The 14676-nt window shown below is 41.1% G+C and overlaps 1 protein-coding gene across 2 annotated transcripts in view; it reads left to right on the forward strand.

Annotated features, from left to right (window-relative positions):
- Positions 1 to 11231: 11231 nt before the first annotated feature.
- cep350 (centrosomal protein 350) overlaps positions 11232 to 14676 on the forward strand; it is a 142259-nt gene continuing 138814 nt past the window's right edge. For both annotated transcript variants that reach the window (XM_043699939.2, XM_087990930.1), the window contains exon 1: positions 11232 to 11252. The gene's annotated coding sequence lies outside the window, so the exon portion shown is untranslated. The remainder of the gene's footprint in view (positions 11253 to 14676) is intronic.

Raw genomic sequence — 14676 nt, forward strand, 5'->3', positions numbered from 1 at the left:
GAGGGGGAGGGGAGGGGAAGAGAGGGGGAGGGGAAGAGAAGAGAAGAGAGGGGGAGGGGAGGGAGAGGGGAAGAGAAGAGAGGGGGAGGGGAGGGGAAGAGAAGAGAAGAGAGGGGGAGGGGAGGGGAAGAGAAGAGAAGAGAAGAGAGGGGGAGGGGAGGGGAAGAGAAGAGAAGAGAAGAGAGGGGGAGGGGAGGAGAAGAGAAGAGAGGGGGAGGGGAGGGGAGGAGAAGAGAAGAGAGGGGGAGGGGAGGGGAAGAGAAGAGGAGAGGGGGAGGGGAGGGGAAGAGAAGAGGAGAGGGGGAGGGGAGGGGAAGAGAAGAGAGGGGGAGGGGAGGGGAAGAGAGGGGGAGGGGAGGGGAAGGGAGGGGAGGGGAAGAGAAGAGAGGGGGAGGGGAGGGGAAGAGAAGAGAGGGGGAGGGGAGGGGAAGAGAGGGGAGGGGAGGGGAAGAGAGGGGGATGGGAGGGGGGCGAGGGGAAGAGGGGGGAAGGGAAGGGGGAGGGGAAGAGAGGGGGAAGGGAAGGGGGAGGGGAAGAGAGGGGGAAGGGAAGGGAGAGGGGAAGAGAGGGGGATGGGGAGGGTAGGGGAAGAGAGGGGGAGGGTAGGGGAAGAGAGGGGGATGGGAAGAGAGGGGGAGGGGGAGGGGAAGGGAAGAGAGGGGGAGGGGAGGGGAAGAGAGGGGGAGGGGAGGGGAGGAGAGGGGGAGGGGAAGGGAGGGGAGGGGACACTCTTCGCCCCATCTGATCAAGATTCCATTTACTCTGAGGTAACCTTCTTTGCTGTCCACAGAGTGTAATGTCTGTCCTGTCTGTTGCTAAAGTTGTAGGTTTAGTTTTTTGCCACTGAAGCAGGAGGCTTCAGAAGGAGACTTTAGAAATAAATTCCTGGAAGCCTGCCATAAAGTGTTTTAGTTCTGCTGTCACTGGTTCCTGGAAGTACTGAGGATTAATGCCAAGTTTTTGTTTAGTCCGATTTTTTGTGAGTGACACATGATGTCAGTCAGAATATAGTTTCACCTTATGATCCAAATTAATGGAAATGGAACATGAGGGGAAGTTTACCAAGAGTTTATATCCTTGGTGACATACTTCATTAACATTTGACCTCTGATTTTGAGCCTGATTTTCTTTTGAATAGAGGAGTGCCTCAGGTCGGTGCTGGGCCCATTGCTGTTTGTTATCCATATCAATGATTTGGATGAGAATGTACAAGGTGTAATTAGTAAGTTTGCAGATGACGCTAAAACAGGTGGTATTGTGGACAGTGAGGAAGATTCTCAAATTGCAGCAAGACCTTGATCAGCGGGGAAATGGGCTGAGAAATGGCAAATGGAGTTTAATATACGTAAGTATGAGGTGTTGCATTTTGGCAAGTTAAATCAAAGTAGGAGTTTCATGTTGAATGGTAGGGCCTTAAGGAGTGTAGTAGAAAGGTGGGACCTTGGAGTTCAGGTGCATGGTTCTCTGAAAGTCGATTCCCAGGTAGATAGGGCAGTGAAGAAGGCTTTTGGCATACTGGCCTTCATCAGTCAGGCATTAAGTAGAGAAGTTCAGAAGTTATGTTGTAATTGTACAGGATATTGTTGAATCCTCACGTGAAGTGTTGTGTTCAGTTTTGGTCACATTGCTATAGGAAGGATGTTATTAAACTGGAAAGAGGGCAGAAGAAATTTACAAGGATATTGCTAAGACTCAAGGGCCTGAGTTATAGGGAGAGGTTGAACAACCTAGGACCTTTTACTTTAGAGCATAGGAGACTGAGGGCAGGATCTTAGAGAAGTGTGTAAGATCATGAGAGGCATGGATAGGGTGAATGCATTCAATTTTTTCCCCAGAGTTAGGGAATTGAGGACGAGACTTTAAGGTTAGAGGGGAAAGAATTAAAGGGAACGAGGGGCAACGTTTTTGCACAGAGGGTGGTACACACGTGGAATGAAGTGCCAGTGAGAGTGGTTGAGGTGGGTACATTAACAACATTTAAAAGACATTTGGACAAATACATGGATAAGAAAGGGTTAGAAGGCCAAGTTCAGGGAAATGGGGTTAGAGTGGATGGATATTTTGGTTGGCATGGACCAGTTTGGGCCAAAGGACCTTCTCCGTGCTGTGGGACTCTATCAGGGGATGTGACAGTAACTGATGATACTAAAGGTATTGATTAGTGAATTCAAAATTGTTTTGGTTGTGTTTGCTTCATTTCCAAATGGGCAGCAATTTCGATAGTGCGACTACCTGAAACCAGATGCTAGGGACCATGTAGAAATTAAATAATCCATTCAGGATATTGGGCCTGTTAGATCATGACTGATCTGAACCTTGATTCTATTTACCTGTTGTTCATTAATACCCTTCCTGAATGCAATCTAATAATCAGAACGTTATACAGACAATTTTGGATTTCCAATGTAACTGTCTAGAAAAGGGTTTCCTGATGAGCTCTTAAGTACTTTGTTCTAATATAAGCATTTCTCCCTCTTTGCTCTTGATTTTCCCTGTCATAGGAAATGATTTCTGGTCAACTACTATGTCAAATCTTCCTTGCATTTTAAATCAGCTCACCTCCTTTCTTCTATAAAGAAAGGAATTCAAGCCAAGTTTATGTATCCTGTCCTTGTAATGTAACCTGCTATATCAGTACATGCAAGGGCCTGGTGTTGTTTGCAGGAAGTTCCCTGGGACAGTGCTGGGTAGTGTTTGCAGAGGTTTCAATATTCCCAATCTGCCTACGCTGAACTGCTAGACTACAGCTTGCAGGCCCCGTTCTGCGTCACCTCTTTGCAGGGCCTTTTTCTTAAACCTGCATAAATCCCAACATTTTGAAAGTGCCTTTGTTCAATCAGCCTCCCATCTTGCCGTTTTGATTTTAAAATTTTGATAATTTTGCTGCGGAAATAAGTAATTTATCTCTTTCATAATATGGGGTGGCACAGTGGTTAGCATTGCTGCTTTACAGCACCAGGAGCCTATTTGATTTCACCTTCAGATTTCTGTCTGTGAGGAGGTTGCTTGTTTTCCCTCTGCATGAGTTCGCTCCAGGTGGTCTGGTTTCCTCCCCCGTCCAAAAATGTGCAGATTAAGTGGATTGGCCATAGGAAATGGGTTAATGAGCACCTCGTATTCTGCTTGGGGACCCTGCAGTCTGCTGGACTTCATATCAAGTTCAACAATTTTAGAGCTTGAACACCTTTCCCAAAGTTTTTCCCTCACTCCTATATGCCAAGCCTTGTTATTATGTGGGCTGCTATCGCACACATTGTCGGCCACTAATTGTCCCTATCAGCAGCTATTCATTCCCCAAACTGACCTTTAACCATTCCTTTGTCTATCCAACTGTTTTTCTATCTCTTTGGGATCTATCTCCACCTACTCTTGCATTGTTGAACTACTGCAATGCATGTGGAGTAGGTGTGCACACTGCTGTTGGAATAGAATTATAGGATTTTGACCCAATGACACTTCTAAGTCTCGATAGTGAGTGGTCTTGGATGGAAGTTGCAGGTGGTAGTGTTCCTATGGATCTGCTGTCCTTGTCCTTCTAGGGTGGTAGAGTTGCAATGTGGAAAGGGGTGTCAAAAGAGTCTCAACCAGTTACTGCATTGCATCTTGTAGTCAGTGTTATGCTGCCTTTAGTACATTTTTGCAGAGGAGAGTAAATATTGAAGGTGGTGGATAAGGTTCCATCCATCCAAAGCAGGTTGCTTTGCCGTGGGTGATGTTGAGCTTCTTGTGTTGTTGGAGCTGCATTTGTCCAGCCAAGTGGGGAATCACCTAAGAGTGGGAATCTTGGCTTTTTTTTTAAGAAGAATTTGCTGTCTCTGTTTACTTGCCAAATCCATCATTGTCTTTGTAGATGCTGCCTTAACTGAAAGTAGCTTGCTCAGTAAACTGGGGTCAGGCCCTTAGTTACTTTTATTTTCTTGACTAGCAGCCCCAAGTTTGCACCATTGCGTTTAGTAACTACGAGCTCCTCCTAAGAAATAATCTTGCATGCATTGTTGCAACAAATGGTTTATTAATATCTTTAATGGATGGGAGTCTAGATTAGAATGGTGCTGGAAAAGCACAGCAGGTCTGGCAGCATCCGAGGAGCGGGAAAATCAACGTTTCGGGGAAAAACCCTTTATCAGGACTGAATGGATGGGAACCTGATGTTGTCACCTACTCTGAGTTAGTGGTTCAGATTCCTTTCTGCATGGGTCACCCTTGATTCCGCCAGCCAATTTAATGATGGTCAAGATCTGATTTGCCAGATTTTCGCCCTGTCTGCCCCCTCTCCCCCCAATCCTTTCTTTTCACCCACATGAAGGAACCATGCGGATCTACTATGGACTTGTGTTTAATGTTGGATTCTGTTCTGGAGCCTGCTTTGTGATGAGTTCATGGTTCTTGCATTTGCTTGCCTATTTCTACTGTTATTCATGTGGAATTATTCTTCTGGTGGCTGATTTATTTAAAATGAATTCATATAAATGGAGAGGCTGAGCTCAGCAGGTAATAGTGAAGGCAGAGTGCTGGTGACCTTTATTTCTCATGGAACAGTGTGTAAAAATTGAGAGGTCTTGCTAAACTTATACCGAAAATCAAGCCTGAAGTACCATGAAGACTTTGATCCCTTTATCTAAGGAAAAATGTACTGATATTTGAGGTAGTTCAGAGAACGTTCACTGTTAATTCTGTATGGAGGGATTTTCTTATGAGAGGTTGAAAAAGTTACTCTTCTGTTCATTAGTGTTTAAAAGAATGAGAGGAAACCTAATTGAAATATAAAGAATTCTTCGAGGCCTTGACAGATGCTGAGAAGTTGATTCACCTCCGTGATAAAGTCTAGGGCCAGAGGGCATAAACTAGGGGTAAGAGATCGCTCATTTGAATCCAATTAGGAGGAATTTCTTCTCAAGGTAGTGAGTCTGTGGAATTCTTTACCATAAGGTTGTCAGGGCTGGAAAGCTCATCATATTCAAAGCAGAAATGAATTTGTGTTCGGTAAGAAAATAGAAGGATATGTGAAAACAGCCAGGAAAGTGGAATTGCAGATTATCAAATAATCCATAAGTTTATTGAAGGGTGGAGTGGACTTAGTCCGAATGGTCTGTTTCTTCTATGTCTTATCATCTGTTGAACTGTAACCTGGTGTTGTGTGATTCTTAATTTAGTAGCATTTAGGCAGTGTTTGGAGAGGAATTTCTGAGCAGTGAAAGTTTGTCAGCTGCAATTTATATGTCTCAGAGGCTTTTCCCTATCTGCTTGGTCCCACTTTCTCTGCTGTTTCCCAGAAGCATTTATTTTAAAAAAAAAAGCTTCTTCATATATTTATTCCTTCTATTTGCTGTGTTTCTGTTTGCTTATTCCATTACAGATGTTATCCTTGATATAATAAATCTCCCTCTGTGCTCCCTGTGGCCTTAAAAGTAGAACAGCCAATTTTAGGTAGAATGCTTTAATTGTTGTTGACCCCAAACATTATGTAAGCTTATGAATTGAACAAACATCATCATGTGATATTGAGGTTATTATTTGTACATGATCTGCCTTATTTTTATTCACAAGGGTTTAACATTTGATTGGTTTAGGGAAGTAAAGCTTGCATATCAGCAATCAGTCTAGGTAGTTAAAGATATGAGGAATCAATAGCATTATTGATTTTTAAAAAATAAGCCTTTAGCTTATTCCTTATGGACCATTAGATGCAGCTGAAAGAGGATCTTGGAGTAGGTTTATGATAACAGTAATCAAAAGTGTTGAATTGGAGCTCCTGTAGCTTTTTTTCTATGTCAAGCTAATATCTTATTCCTATAACCATAAGAATAAAGAACGCTATTGGAAAAGTAGCCCCTTCTGTTGAAGTGGCTGATTGCAAAAGTGTGGAAGTGATTCAGTTGAATGGAGCTTTGGTCGATCTGTTCAGCATCTGGAGGATTGTGCTCAGTTCTGGGTATCTCTGGAAATATGTTTGAGCCTTAGTGGATTTATAGTGCATTGGTGAACTCATGGAGGCAGGTTACATAAGGTGGATCTGTATTTCCTTGGATATACCTCGAGTGATTTAAATTAAGTTGTTAAAAATGGTTAAGGGATTTGATGGAATAGAAACGATTAAAAGAATTTCCTCTGAAGGAGAGTCCAAAATAAGTGTGTGCAATGTCAACATCACTTAATTGAGCATTTTTTTCAGTCCAGTAGTGGGGATCAGGAACATAATTTCCACAAGACTTAGAAAGCTTAATGCGAATTAAGCTTAATAATAGATCAACATTGTGTAGCCAAGTCAGATAAATGAAGCTGCCATAAAAGTCAATTATTGAATGGTTGAAGAAAGTCAAGGTGCGAAATAGACTCCTGTTTCTGCATTTCTTTGATTCAAAGAAGTATGAATTAATTCATTGGTTGAGATTTTGTTCTGCAGAGTGCAGTGGTTTTCAGTGAAAGTCGCTCTTCCTTCAGCATATGTATTTCTCTGAACGGCTTTACAGATTGGGTTGAATGGTCTGATCAGCGTTGTGCAGCAAATTCTTCTTAAAGATCTGCAGAACTTGACTTGTATGCAGTGCATTTGTGATTCATCCAGATGGTATTTCTTCATTTAAGACTGGGCAATGAGTATTAAAAGACAATTTTGTCATAATCATCGCAATTGAGTAGGTCTTTTTGTTCATCTTGTTCACACACGGATAGTGATAAGACCATAACACCATTAGAAATAGGAACAGAAGTAGCCCTCACGCCTGTGCCACCATTCAGTAGGCTTATTGCTGATTCTCATTCCTCAATTCAGGAATGCACTGTGTGCTTGCTTCTCTTTTTCTCCCTTCTGCGCCTCGTACAATTCATCCCTGCCTACTCAAGAAGCAAATAGTCAGATGTGATCATTGAATCCCTCCAATGCAGAAAGAGGCTTTTTGGCCCATTAGGTATGCACCAACCTTCCAAAGAGCATTCAATGCAGACTCAGCTTCCTACCTTACCCGAAGAACATTAAATGGAAAGGAATGTTGTTATGACACCATTCTCGCCAAACATTCTTGGCATAAGGACATCTTGAGGTTATGTACAGAGTAAAGCAATGTCTTCTCTTTTAGACAAGTGAGCGGAAAGTAACCTTCCCTGACATTACCCTTAATCAACACTTATCACAGGGGCAGCAAGGGCTGAATACAGAGTAAATCTCCCTTTACGTCTAGAACAGAAAGCAAACTGGAACTAAAGTTCCCTTAACTCTTTGAACTGAAATTAAGGTTCCCTTGATACTGTCCTCAAACACTTCTGGGACAGGGTCAACAAGGGCCAAACCCTATTTGCTGTATGCTCAACTCTTTGTTAATTCCAGTTCCCTGATACTGTCCTTAAAAGGCTACATTATGTAACCAATGCAAAGAAAGTTGCAAGCTTCCATTGCACCTTCATGTCCTATTGGATTGCCTTCAATTCAAATAGTGCTCAGCTTCACCCAGCTGAAAGTCTGTGTGCATAGTAAAAATTGGTGTGTAGTAAGCTAATGGTTTAAACTTGCTCTTGTACTGGAAGATCAATTTGTTCATATCAAACATGATCAACAGGCTTTCTAAGAATAGCACCAGGTACTATACAGTGCAAGGTCTCATAGAGTCCTATCTACCCCTCCTAATACTTCAGCTGTTTTGCTTATGCCTCGTAATGGCTGGTTTATTGGTACTTCACAGTCTCAGATGTTTAGAAAGAACAGTCTACATGAATCAGAGGCACCTCTTCATATCAGGAAGTTGATATAATGTCTGGAATGAGCTGTCAGGAGACATTATAGAAGCAGATATGTTAGCAAGGTTTGAGTCATTTGAACTGGCAGAAGTGGAAGAATAGGACCATTTGCAGGCACATGGGATTAGTTTAGAATGGCATCTTGGTTAGCACAGACATGGTGGGCCGAAACGCTAGTTCCTGTGCAGTACTGATATGTTTTATGTTTCATATCAATTGGAGCATGCATCTAAACCTTATGGTGTGGCATGCCCTCTCTAATTGTTCCTGATGCAGTCTCACTGTTATCAGTAACAATGTTATATAACTCATGATACTATACTCTCCTCCGGTGTAAATCAAGTTCAAAATAACGATCTCAATCCTGACAATCTTAGTGCTTTCAGTTCTAATGGATGCAAATTTATACACACGTCAGTGTATTTCTAGCAATTTGACTGAAAACTGTTAAAGGTTTGTTTTCTGGCTTTTGACTATAAATATTCAAATTAGCCTGCATTGTAGAATTTAAGTACAGCATTCTTGAATACAAGTTCTTGAGCATACAAATTTGAAGCAGGAATAGACTATTCTACCTTGAAGCCTACTCCAGCATTTGATAAAATACATGGTATGGCAAATCTGATGGCCTCCACTGCTCTTTCCTGATTTTCCCCCAATGCCAGTTGGATTCTTGACTAACAAGGAGGTCATGTCCGAGCCTCCTCCACTTGGAGTTTTCCACAGACTTCTGACTATCCGAGAGAAAATGGTTCTTTATCTCCATGTTAAATTAGAGACTCATTTTTAAACTGTGTTCCGTAGTTCTGGTCTCTCCTACAAGCAGCAACTTTCTTTCAGCAACAACTGTAAATCCCACTCTGGATCTTGTATGTTTCAATGAGATGAACTCTTGTTCTTCTAAACTCTTGTGTATAGCTCAAACCTAAGCTATGCAACATTTATTTATAAGATATCCACTTCAACTCAGGAATCAATTGTGAGCTTTCTCTGCACTGCTATTTATACTGTTATGTCTGAATAGAGCTGATGTGAAATTGGATACTGTAGCACCATCTTAAAAGTATACCCTGCTAAAAGGAGACTCTATTTTGTGTCTTTAAAAACTGCTCTTGGGCAAATGCATTAAAATTATCTTGATTAGATTAGATTAGATTACTTACAGTGTGGAAACAGGCCCTTCGGCCCAACAAGTCCACACCGCCCCGCCGAAGCGCAACCCACCCATACCCCTACATTTACCCCTTTCCTAACACTACGGGCAATTTAGCATGGCCAATTCACCTTACCTGCACATCTTTGGACTGTGGGAGGAAACCGGAGCACTCGGAGGAAACTCCACACAGTCAGTCTGCTAGCTCTCTGACTTGACAGTTATTCAACATGCACAAACAAAATGAGAAATTTTAGGATAATTGGACCTGAAACATTAACTCTGCTTTCTCTTCACAGATGCGGTCAGACCTGCTGAGTTTTTCCAACAATTTCTGTTTTTGTTTCTGATTTCTAGCATCTGTAGTTATTTGTTTTTTCAGAATTAATTATACCACATAATTCTGTGTATTCTATTTCCGACAAGTGGAACTAAATCCAACCACCAATGTAAATGGGCTTGTGATAGTTGATAAATCCTTCCTTACAGAGGCTTAACCTTATAAATGTGAATGAGCGATGAAAAAAGAAGTGCTAGATGTCAGTTGTCAAGCTCTTTTAAAAGAGAAGCAAAGTGCTGGAGAGAATCAGCAGGTCTGACAGCATCTGAAGGGAGAGAAACGGCATTCACATTTCAAGTCTAATTTGACTGCATGGGTCATATTCGACATAACATTAACGCTGTTTATTTCTCCACCATCAGTGCTGGACCTGCTGCATTTCGTTGTTTTCTGTTTCCATTTCACATTTTGCTTTTACTTGAGCTGGCTTTGTGTTTTGAAAGAAACAAAACTTGTGAAGGAGCTTAAAAAAGAATAGTTATCTTTGAAATGTGTACTAAAGTGCAATAAATGGGTTTGTGAAAAGATAAATCTCATTAATCATTTCAGATACAGGTCCCTATCTTGGTACGATAACTCTGAAGTTATTGAATAATCAATGCATCAGTTTGTCCACAATAGGCTTAGGCTTAAGGAAGTCCCACTTACGGAGAGCTTTGGAAATTATTTGGTTGAGTCATGACCTATTTCTCCCTGGTTTGCAAGATTAGCACATCGTATTTGACACTACTTTTTTGGGGCACAATATGTAAGTAATCGTCAGCAGGAAACCTCTGATTTCTGTTTAATTAAATCAGTATAAACTCTCAAACAGGAGCCCTGTTCCAAACTTGAGCCAAGTATTTCTTCAGAATAGGTTGAATTTATCTCCTGCCCCCATCGCTGCTCTCCCTCAAACTGGCTGCTATCTATCAAATATTTCATTCCTTTCAGGAAGATTTGGAAAAGTACATAAGGTGACGGTATCCAGTTAAGATTAGAGAAGACTAGCACTCCAATGATATTATTAGATCTTGGTAATTGTTTGCTTATCCTGAACACAAGAGATTTTGGACCATTTTAGGAGAATGATTAGCAGAGCTCTGTCTGAAAGGAAATGTTAGGCAAAGATGAAATTATTGAGATTATGCAGTAGGGCTGCTGAAATCTGATGACTTGTTTAAAGTGCAAGGGATCGATAGCTAATCATACTCAAAACATTAAAATGAATTCTCTTTACAGATGCTGACAGGCCTGGTGTGTGTCTGTCGTCTTTTAATCCTACTTAAAACATTTGTGATTTTTTTTTGAGTACGAGAAGTAGCTAGTCATAACAGTAAATTATACAATCAGTAACACACCAAGTGTTGTGAATGCAGTATCTGTGTAGTTTGGAGGTGAAGGTTCTGGAATAATTCAGAAATTCATGCAAGGGTCTAGCTGCTAATTGAATTAACACATGGAATTTTGCTATTTTTAATCTTTGGAATGTCTGAGTTTTAATTGCTGTGGTCCTTTGTGCACTGGGAGATCTGACAAGCCATATTTTAACAATATGGATAAAGAAATGTTGGCTAGTGCACTAAAAAAATTCCCTCATCTTTAAGTTGTCCCACAGAACTTTGTTAATATCTTCTTGCACCACCAGAACTAGGACCTAGGCTTAACATCTCATCTGAAGGATGGTAACTCGGGTGCAGCTGTACTGCCCTGGTAGAATACTGCAGGTGACTTTGTTTAATGAGGAATGCTATCATTTCAATGTTAGTGATCAAATTTTGATGTGTTAAACCACCTTGCCACCACAGTCTTATTCTCTATTTGCATCTGGTCTGATGCATAGTTTTTGTTCATCTGTTTGGCAGTTGAAGACCTCTTTTGGGCCCCACTTGATCGAGCCCCCAATAATCTTTGCTGTCAGGGTTGGCCCAACCAGGAGCAAGTAATTCCTAAAGGCATCACTCCAGTTATTAAACTACATGGAGTGTTGATTAGTTCATGTGCCACAGCCTTGGAATGGGTTTGAACCCACAATCTGGTAAGGGTGAGGTAAGTTAACATTTGGAAATATGATGATCTTGCACAAAGTAGCCGATTGTCCCTGTGGATTGGGTAAGAGTGATATGAGGCAGAAGGAGAATGGAAGAATGCTAAATTTCTTGTAATAGTCTGGATATGTCAACTTTTAAGCTGGATGGTCAAGTTGTACAGTGATAGGAACACTTGCTATAAATTGTGTCCCATGATCTTTTTCTCCACAACCACCTGATGAAGGAGCAGTGCTCCGAAAGCTAGTGCTTCCAATTAAACCTGTTGAACCATAACCTGGTTGTATGATTTTTTAACTTTGTACACCCCAGTCCAGCACTGCCATCTCCAAATCAGGAAATTTTTTTTAGTTTGTTTGGGCAATTATTGCCTTGTTAATCTGTGCTTCAAACTCTCAGGTGCTGTCTTTGTGACCACTAGGAGCTTTCACTTGTAGAACAGCAACCATTGATGAGGTTGAACAAATCCATCTGTTCATGAAATTGACCTCTGCTGTGATATATGCTGGTCTATTTATACAGTAGTCACACTGGCAAGACTTATCACTGCAGAGTTCAGGTGTATCTGCACTTTCTCTATTTAACTTGGCTCTGGCCAAACATGGAATTTCAACTGCTGACAAGAGCTGTAAATCTCCTTCCCTCTGGAGCTATCTGCTTCTGTGATTCTTCTTAATGTTTAGTTTTGTTAAAATATACTCAAATGCGTTGTGGCATACCTCTGGAGCAGGTGGCACTTTAACCTGGGCCTCCTGCCTCAGAGCAACACTACCACTGCACCATAAGTGTCCTTTGTTTAGAGTGACCCATGGAAGCGCCTGTGTTTACTGAATAAGTAAATTTAAGAACATATCCAGAGAGACTATGGATCTCTGGGAATCATGATGTTGCATTCTGGCCAACTTAAGGAGTGAGAGACTTGTTGGAGGGGACAGCCGGGCTGCTTTTGGGAACTGTATGCCTTTGTGTTTGGGAAGCACTTTGCTGTACAGTCGGTTCTGCTATAATGTGGTCGTTCTCTTCTCGTGCAATGCAGTGTTATAAAAAAATCTCGTAATAATACCTTTTAACTGCATTAAAGCCAAGACGTGCTTTAAAAGTTCACGCTTTAGAAACAAATTCGTCAATCGCATTACAGCGAATTCACAGTAATGAAATGCGTGTTATAATAGAATGGCCTGTAATAACTTAGGGAAGTTGCTAAGCGAAAGCACATTAGATATCTATTTTGTATTTGGAATTGGGGAGGTGTTACTCAACTAATCTGGGAGACCAGGCTCATATTAGTAATGGTGAACATGATAACTGCCATTGATTGTTTCTAAAATCTTATCTGGGTCACTCGTGTTATTTAGGAAACAAAAGCTTCTGTCCTTAATTGGTCTGGCCTACATGTAATTTCAGACCATGTGCATATGGTTGACTTTTAACTGCCCTCTGAAATTTCCTGGCAAGCCACCCAGTTAAAGGACAATTATGGATGGGAAACTACTGCTGTTTTGTCAGGGTAGCCATATTTGCATAGCATATTAAAGTCCAGCTCACTTCACTGTAGAATAGTGAGGTGAGACTGTGCATTGTGTATGTCAAGTGATGCTTGTTATTAGCCATTCTGCTTTGACATTTCTATTGACAAATCATTTGAGCCAGCTAACTGTCTGTGAGATCAACTGCGATCTCATTGAATTGTTCTGCTCTGTCTTTTGGCCTTTTTCTCGTTTTTCTAATTTTCTCCACTCCAACCCCAAACTATCCTTTCTTTTTAAAGCCTTATCTTAGCAACTCTTGAACCCTTTTCTCTTCACATCTCATTTACAATGAACCTTGAAACATTTCTTTCATGCAAACATATGTCTCCTTTGGTTCAAAGCTGTTCTTGTTCAGTGACGCTTCTGTGGAGTACTTCTGGATGTTTTATAATGTTAAAAGCGCTATTTATGAAGATAAACTGTATTGGTTTGACCTACAAGGCACAGTGACGAATAAGTCCGTTGCAACTGTGTAGCATTAAAACTTTGAAGTAGTTCACCCACTGTTTGTCAGAGCACTTTTATATTTGCTGCAGCAGTGATTCCATGTCCTTCATTTGTACACTGGGGGCTGCCTGGAGTCAGATTGAGTTTAGAGCTATAAATAGAATAACAGATGTCTGGATGTGCCACGGATCTAACGGTTTGTGGACGGAGGTGTCTGACTAAATAGCTTGTGCTTTTTGTCATTGCTCAAACTCTGAATTGTATTGCTGCCTGTATCCCCACCACCTGTTCAATTCAATACTTGCGTTTAATACATTGTTAAGGAATTAAAGTGGCTGAGATCCTTCAACCACCAACAAAAGTTAACTAAAAGTATCTTTTGGTTGTAGTGTACGATGGTGTTTCACCTCTGGTTTTCTTCAGTTTCTTCCTGTCAACTGATGTAAATTTCAGTCTCAGCAGTCTACTGGTTTCCTCATTCTGTTGCAGTATTTAGAGTTCTCAGACATGTGCAGTTTTGGCGAGGTTTCACTTAAAAGCCAGTCATCCCGATAAGATGGGCCATCTTCTTGAACAGCAGTGGCCCTTGTGATGGTGTTGGGTGATTTGGGACTAAATAGAGCTGCCACTGGTGAAGTAGGAAATCAGGTAGTGTGTGTGGAGGTGATGTGCCTAAGGTGCTGTCTCATTTGTAGTGTCAAAAGCATCTTTGAAGTTTTAACGTTGACAGGGTTAGTGTTTGAAAGTGTCAGAAAATGTCAGTATCTGAACTCAGAAGTGGCTAGAAAATGAAACATACAGTCATAACCTTTTTAATGTACAAAGATGATTATTCCTGTAAGTTCTTGACCCTGACCTCAATTTCTTCTTCTTGGAATTGAAATTTATTTTCTTCCCTGTTCTCCCTATTTTGACTGAGAATTTGGCCAAGTAATCACTTTTTATTTCTGAGTCTTTATCATCTGTTGCCAGGCAAATTAGAGAAGGAATCACAGGGCTGATCCATTCCACATTAGTGCACTTGGCAAAGGGGAATCATTGGATGGATTCTCTTCCCTTTTCTGCCTAAGTTGAAGCCGTTCCCTACAGCTTGGAGATTGATCACTTCCAGAACACTTCAGCTCTGTGGTGCGCAACCATTTCACAGTGTTGTGTGTAACCGTGTAACAGGGCCTGTATCCATTGTTGAGTATTGATCTGTGCAACTTTTTTTAAAAAAAGAAAACTTGTTTTAAATGGCACCTTTTACAATCATGGGACATTCTTTATGTGGCTTACATCCAATGAAATACTTTGTAGTGTTCTGAAATGGCAAATGCAAAATACAGTTTGAGCATATCAGGATTATGAAAACAGCAAAATGTTGAATAGAATAATCTGTTGAAATAAATATTGGCCAGAATGCTGAGGTATTCTGCATCTGCCTCATCTGAAGGGCACCATCTGCAA

The sequence above is a fragment of the Chiloscyllium plagiosum genome, unplaced genomic scaffold (assembly GCF_037043375.1).
Source record: "Chiloscyllium plagiosum isolate Xiang-an unplaced genomic scaffold, Cpla_swu_hap1 HiC_scaffold_9, whole genome shotgun sequence".
In the NCBI taxonomy this organism is placed as follows: domain Eukaryota; kingdom Metazoa; phylum Chordata; class Chondrichthyes; order Orectolobiformes; family Hemiscylliidae; genus Chiloscyllium; species Chiloscyllium plagiosum.